The sequence below is a fragment of the Pygoscelis adeliae genome, unplaced genomic scaffold (genome assembly GCF_000699105.1).
Source record: "Pygoscelis adeliae isolate BGI_AS28 unplaced genomic scaffold, ASM69910v1 Scaffold4, whole genome shotgun sequence".
Classification (NCBI taxonomy): Eukaryota; Metazoa; Chordata; class Aves; order Sphenisciformes; family Spheniscidae; genus Pygoscelis; species Pygoscelis adeliae.
The window spans coordinates 4386948-4393888 of record NW_008824986.1 but is presented as its reverse complement, the minus strand read 5'-3'; positions in this window follow the sequence as shown (position 1 = coordinate 4393888).

Genomic DNA, 6941 nt, shown 5'->3' with positions numbered 1-6941 from the left:
TAAATAATGCTACCAATAAAAATAGCCCCAGGAATTTTTGGGGAGTGGGAGGGAGGATGGTTAGGAGGCTGAAGGAGGGAAGATGACTAGAAGGTAAACATAACATCTCTCTAAAGCAGTCAGAGTGCGTGTTCTGACACAGCATATGAACATCAAATTGAAGAATCCTTTAATGTCTTCAGAATGTTAATATGAAATGCAAAACGTCATGCTTTGGATAGATGGGTAGGAACAAAATGTTCAGATGCAATATGGTGCATTAAGAACAGTCTCCATTCTGCATTCCTGGCTTTTCCATTGGTTTAAATCAGGCTTGCTGTTTCTCAGGTCTCTCGTGTCATGTTGAGTTACTGCTATAGTCATCTCCAAAAATAATTATACTGTCATTCCTGGGACCTACAGTTGAGGCTTTGGTATAACAATCTTTGATTGATTCCCCACCCCACCCCCCAACACTGTTGATGTAACATAGTTCTTTACAATACACATACTTAATGTAGTTCCTAACAGGTTCCCACCCTACAGAGCTTTCAATTTAAATCAGACAGATCTTGTAGAAAGGAAGGAAAGAGGTGTTATGTTCTACCTTGTCTGCCAGAGAAGTGGTGGTTTTCCAGGGGACAGAGGACAGATGAAACACTGTAGTTTTTCCTATATAAGGTATAATATTGATGCTTTTCAGCATCTTCATGGTAAAATCCTGGTCTTCACTAGGATTTTATGATGAGACAATGAACAATTAGTAATTATCCTCTAGTAAAAGAAAAGCTCTATTTTCAGGCATTGCTTTCCTGCATTATACTGACAGAGTGATGGAAGTTTAGAAGAGATGGAAAGCAGTTTTTCTAGTAAAAATCTGGCTTGAAAAAGATGGGAAAGGAGACAAAAAGAGAAAACAGTTTTTTACCTGTTTCATAGTTGTTTGCCATGACCTTTTCTTCTGAAGCCTTGCTTCTCTTCTTCTGTGCCAAAACTTGATCTGAATTTGAAAATTACCACATTGTTTCCTTCCTAAAATTGTAACTGGCATTCCTAGAAAATTTGCTTTCCCAGAAAAGCCACTGTGCGTAGGCTTCAAATTCAGCTTTTCACAAGTGAGAAAAAGACATTTTCTTCAATAACCTACACTGCCAACCTGACCACAAAATGTGTGCATTGGTCCATTTAAATCGGACTCTTAAGCACATGATTCAGTTGACCACTAAAACACATTTATCCAGGTGTACATACCATACTTATTTGAAAAGCCTCCAGAGCATAGGTTTGATCCTGGGCTAAGCCAGAAGTGTGTCAGAGCGCGCTGTAGGAGGGAACTTTAACATGGGCTATGTACATGACAAGGCTGGTAAAGAATTCATAGCTAACACCTATAGATTTACTGGGGTGTGAAAGGGATGTTTGCACTCTTATTAGCACCCAGTCAGTGCGGCATGTCATGCAGCAGCGAGGATACTGCAGGTAACTGGACAATTCATCCTCTTTCCTCTCTCTCCTCCCTCATCTTAGGATGGTATTATACCTGCCCCTGCCACAATGTGCAACCACAGAGTCCTCCTGTACACTGGCAGTCTAGGGAGGGGTTGTGTTCAAGGTGAAACCACCTCCACTTCTCTGCCACGGTTCACAAGGAGGTGACAGCAGTGACAAAACACGTGGGCAGCGTTGCTTGCTATGAGCAACTCAAAACTGAATGTAACATTTCGGCCCGTTTCGTTGTGGCACTTCAAGTGCGCAGAGCAAGCTACAGGCTCCAGTAGTTGTGGATTTGGATTACATGTACGTGACAAAAAAAGGAAAAAAAAAATCAAAGGATAGTTGCAATGACTCATGTAATTGAGAGTCCCATTCAAATGCAGAGCGTTAAACAGAACTTGGAATTACTAATACTGCAGAAAGAACAGAATGTAAAATATTTCCAGGGTAGAAACAACCTGACTTTTTACATGGCTGACTTAGTAGCCCACTGCTTTAAAGCTTGCACTGTCACTGCTGCAACAAAGACAGCAGTAAACATGAGGTTTGTGTTTACGTAGAATTCTGCACTCACAGTGTTGCCTAGGCCTGCTGATAGTTGTATGTATTTTCCATATTTATGCAGCTGATTCAAAGAAGAAAAAAGGGAAAGGTGAGTTGCTACAAGTGCCCCGGCCAGGTGGGGTAGAGGAAGCAAGAGGGGAAACCTGTGGCCTGACAGGAGGAGATTGTTTTGAGGCTACAAGGAAAAATGGTCCATAAAAGTTATTCACCTAAAACGAGTATAGTCCTTCTCTGTTCTGGAAAAAGGCTACTGGAGCTGTATCACTTTGGGATGCTGATGTGGATGGTGATTCATGGCGGGAGCCTCTGCACGGTGCTCTGAAGCACCTTCTAGGTGAGCCAGTTCCTCCAGTGACTGCAAAGAAGGCCTCAGGATTTTGCCTCCCTCCACTGAGGTTAGTCTATATAAATATTTCAAAGTTTTCATTTAGCTCTTCTTAACTCTTTCTGAAGATGTCTCATACAACACTTTCTTAAAATTTGAATCTTACATCTTTTAAACTCCAGCCAACACAATTTTCGTGTCTAAACAGTCTATGATTGCATTGATTACAGTAAAAGAAGTGTCATGTCTGGACAGAGCAGCATCCAAGTGTCCCAGGGTCCTTCCTTTGGCATTGGCTATGGGAGATGCTTAGGAAAGAGTATAGGAACGGGGGACCCTGAGAGTGATCTACCACATGAAGGCATACCCTTCCATTGATCAGTGCTTTAGAAACTTGTGGAGCCAAAGTATGCACCCAGACCTGAGAGTGGTTTGAAATCAAAGGACATCTCCTCCATGAATTTGTCTAGTCCTTGTTTGAACTCAGTTGTACTCCTGGCCACCATACTATTCCATGGCCGTAAGTTCCACACTTTAATTCTGTGTTGTTGATTAACCCCATCTGGAACAGATACAGGAGGCTCAAGATTACTCATCTCGGAGGCTCTCAAGGTCCTCAGTTTTATTGGTCGCTTGTGTGTGTTGAGGTGGTGTAAGTGGTTAACCACGAAGACGCTGACTTTTCATGTACACCAGGAGCAGCTGAGATCCAGGGAAGGGAAAGCATGTGTTGTTCTCTGCAAGACTGAGCCTAAATTTCTGCCACCTGCCCTGTTACTTTTTGTCATTTCTTTTTGTGCCATATCTAACTTAGATTATAATCTTACTGAGCAGAGATGCATCAGTCAATCTTTATCTGTGTGATGAGGGACACACACGTGGCCCTGCCTGAACAGAAAGATACTGACAAAGGGAGGAAAAATGACCATCTTTGGTCTGTCAGGCAGACAGTGAATATTTTGCTATCCTAATCATCAGAGTAGCAAGTTTCTTTGGAGCATAGAAGTCATGAATTGCCATGCAGCTCCAAGAGGAAAACTTTGCCCTTTGATTGTTTTCCAAAGAAATGTTCTCAATTTCTTTTCTGCCAAATTCATATTACAGATCATACTAACAAATTTTCCCAAGCTTTCTTGACCTCCTCCCTTCTTCACAGTAGTAAAAGAAATTTCACTCATCACAGAGAGATGTTGAAGATTGCTAAATTTTGCTGATTTAGGAAGTGAGTGAATGAAACAAGCTTACAAAAATGTAGATACCACATTGCAGAATGCAGTTAGCTCCATTAATAAGAAAAATGGAACTTGTGATATTTCTGCTATTTCACAGTATGTTAGTAAATTGCCTGCTAATGTGTGCTTAGGTTGGGGGTCTGCAGTCTCTCCCTCGTGTCAAGGCCAGAAGTGTGCATACGGCACTGGGGAGTGCTAATTTGGGGAAGATTTTTTTTTTTTTTTTTTTTTAATTCCTCTTCCCCCAGCAAATCTGCACCTGGTTTTACCGAAGTAAGACAAGGTAACAGCGATGCTTACTGCATTGCTTTGGACGAGGTGTTTCATTTTGATTGGAGTTCGGAGTTCTCAATGTTCAGTGGCACCAGTTCCTCTGCTACTAAATCATATGTAGACAGCTGAGTGAGCCTGCCAAGCCTCTAGCCTGAGTAAGGATTTTCGGGTTGTTTGTTTTCCAAATGAGCAAGGTGAGAGAAAGCCACCTTTTTACTGTACTTCCCTGCTATTCACATTGCAGTCGTGTGTAATTGTTACAGGACAATTTTGCCACTAACACCAATTTTTCACTGAAGTTTTCTTACCAGGTGGCTGTTGGGATAAAAGCAGGATCCAGATTTTGTGTTGGTTTTGCTCTGAGATCATTCCAGCCTTTTTTTGAAATGTCACGTTTCAACTTAACAAATTGCCGGTTCATGCAGCTCCGATGCCCCAGAAATCATCTCCAATGACATACTATAAGAGTGGGACTGATACAGATCTCTTGACTGCATTTCAAAGACATACCTTTGGATTACAGGGTTGCAGATGAGACTTTAATTCTGTGGAACTCAGTGGAGAGATGCTCATTTGCTACCAAAGGCTCTTGCTTTAATTTTTTTTTCTTCTACTCCAATTTTCCGTGAGTAATGTAGATATGGGGGCTGATCTATTGAAGTAGTCAAATCAATTATTCAATTGAATTCAATTACTATCAATGCCAATATTTCTGTGAAATTATTATTGCATAGGGCTACATGAAGGTATGTCTGTTATATATGACAGCTTTTGATACTGTCTCCCAAATATAAATTATGGGGCTGATTTTTAAGCCCTTAATCTCAGTCTTACTAACTCCCTACTCAAGCAAAATGCTTCTTGATCTCAATAGGTGTATTTACCTTGGTGTGACTTTAGTGTAACAGAGGTGTGCTTGGGCTGCTTGAGGCTGTCAGGCTTGGACACCAGCAGCAGCCTGTGATGAGCCAGGTGGAGCTAGGCATGAACCAGTGCTCGGGAACCCGGAGAACCAGGCTGAGCCCCCAGCTCCCCCCGCCACACCGTTACCTGCACTCACCACACGGTGTAAAGCAGGTGCAGGTGCTTCCATGTGATGGGGGAGTCTCACATCCACTGGTGGTTTTAAGCGTGAGTCCGCCAGTCTCAAAGCAGAAATTAGGATCTATTTGCGCATCTCTGCACTGTGCTCCTAACAGGTTAAACCTGTATGTGTGTTATGTTATTGAGAAACAGAGTGATTTAGATGGATGCACGTTATTCTTCAGCTCTGTGTCAACAATCAAAAACGAGCTTTTGGATTTATTAGTTCCCAGTCTTGCACCAATCTTAAATCATTAGCATATAATAAGAACTCTATATGGTGCATTGTCAATAAAACCTAATATTGAGAAGATTACTGATCGTCTAGTGCAAATGGAGAGCACTGTAAATGATTTAGAGAGTACGTGTCAAACGTTAAAGCTATCTAATACCTTCTAAAGTAGGTTGATACTCATAAATCTAAGATAAACGACCTGTAAAACCACTTAGGAAGAAATAATACTCATTTAATCAGGCTTCCAGTGGAAAGACTAGGTGGGAGAGAAATTGATAAGGAATTATGAAATCTCTTCTAATTCAGTACTTTGTTGATAGAGAATGCAAACCTACATTTGATAAGCAATTTTAGTTACCTAAAACTATTGTTGTAATAGCACTAAATTGTGATCCCACTGCAAAAAGACAAGACCAAAGGGCATCTCTTTTATGGTTTACTGAGCTCTCATTTTTCCAGATTCAGCACTGTGTGTATCAGATGGAGATATAAAGGGTATTTATTGGAATTACAGTTTTGCTGGATCATGGGGATGGGGGGTTGGATTGGCTTCTGTCGGTGTGGCTGTTCATGTTCACTGCTAACAGTAGGTTTGTTTAATGCATTCCCCTGGGAGGAGCGAGACATCATTTATTGGGACAAGCGTGGTTAAAATTATAGTGAAACAAACTCCGTGTTGTCACGTAGTTGAGTGGTAACTTGTACAAACTTAGTCTATTGAGTTTAGTGGTATTTTCTGCACTTTGATCCTGAAGAAAATTCTGTTTCCTTTTCAACTTTTTTTTTTCCCCAGACCCATTTGAAAGGTGGCTAAATGTGGGTGTCGGAAAAATTGGGTCATGATTTTCATTACCAAAGTTCTGATTCTTAATTCTTGTGCGGACAAAACTTCCATTCTCTTCAATAGGTTTTTAAGGCCACTTGTTAATTCCTGTTCATCCTTTTGGCTTTACGACTGCTCAGAGCTCAGCATCACTGCCAGCATTTATTAGAACTTGACACAGAGCTTTTCTTGAAGCGACTGTAATAGTATATTTAGCCATGGAGAAATCTTTCCGAAGAGCAGTGTGCTGTGACTCACGTGACTCCGCTGCTGCTCTGTTGACCCTAGCAGACTTACTCATCGTTTACACAGTGGCAAACAAGATCAGATTCTGGCTTGATGCCTTGTTTCGCTTGATCCAATAAATGTGCAACTTGCAAATGCGTTTTACTTCAATTCATATTTTTAAAGATAAACTGGGTATCCAACTTCTTTCCTCTTATTGTGAAAAATAAGGACACAAATGCTGCTCTGAGTGGAATTAGTGAATGAAATGCAAATGCATCTGATCCATATATAACTCATTTATACTGCAAAAATAATAACAGGGGGATGACATGGTTGTGGTCAAAACGTATTACCACCTACTTTCTTCTTTCTTGCCCTCACAGCGGGCAAAACATACGTGCAAGCATACATATGCTTGCTATGCAACGACTGTCGTCACATCGAGTTGTAGCAGTGGTGTTTGAATTGGTTGTTTCTGTAATAGGGGTGCAACCTTGGTAGCAAATTTCCGTCAGTTGTGAATTTTTGAGATAGTGAAGTCTCTCCGAAAAAAAGCTCGTTGATTTACTTCCTACTTTCTCTTCAGCTGGCATAAAGCTGGAGTCGTTTTATTAAAATACCAGTTAAACCGAGCATACATTAAAGAACGATCATTTCAGAAATCTATCAGCCTTGGGAACATTGCTTTTCCATTTCCTGGGAATA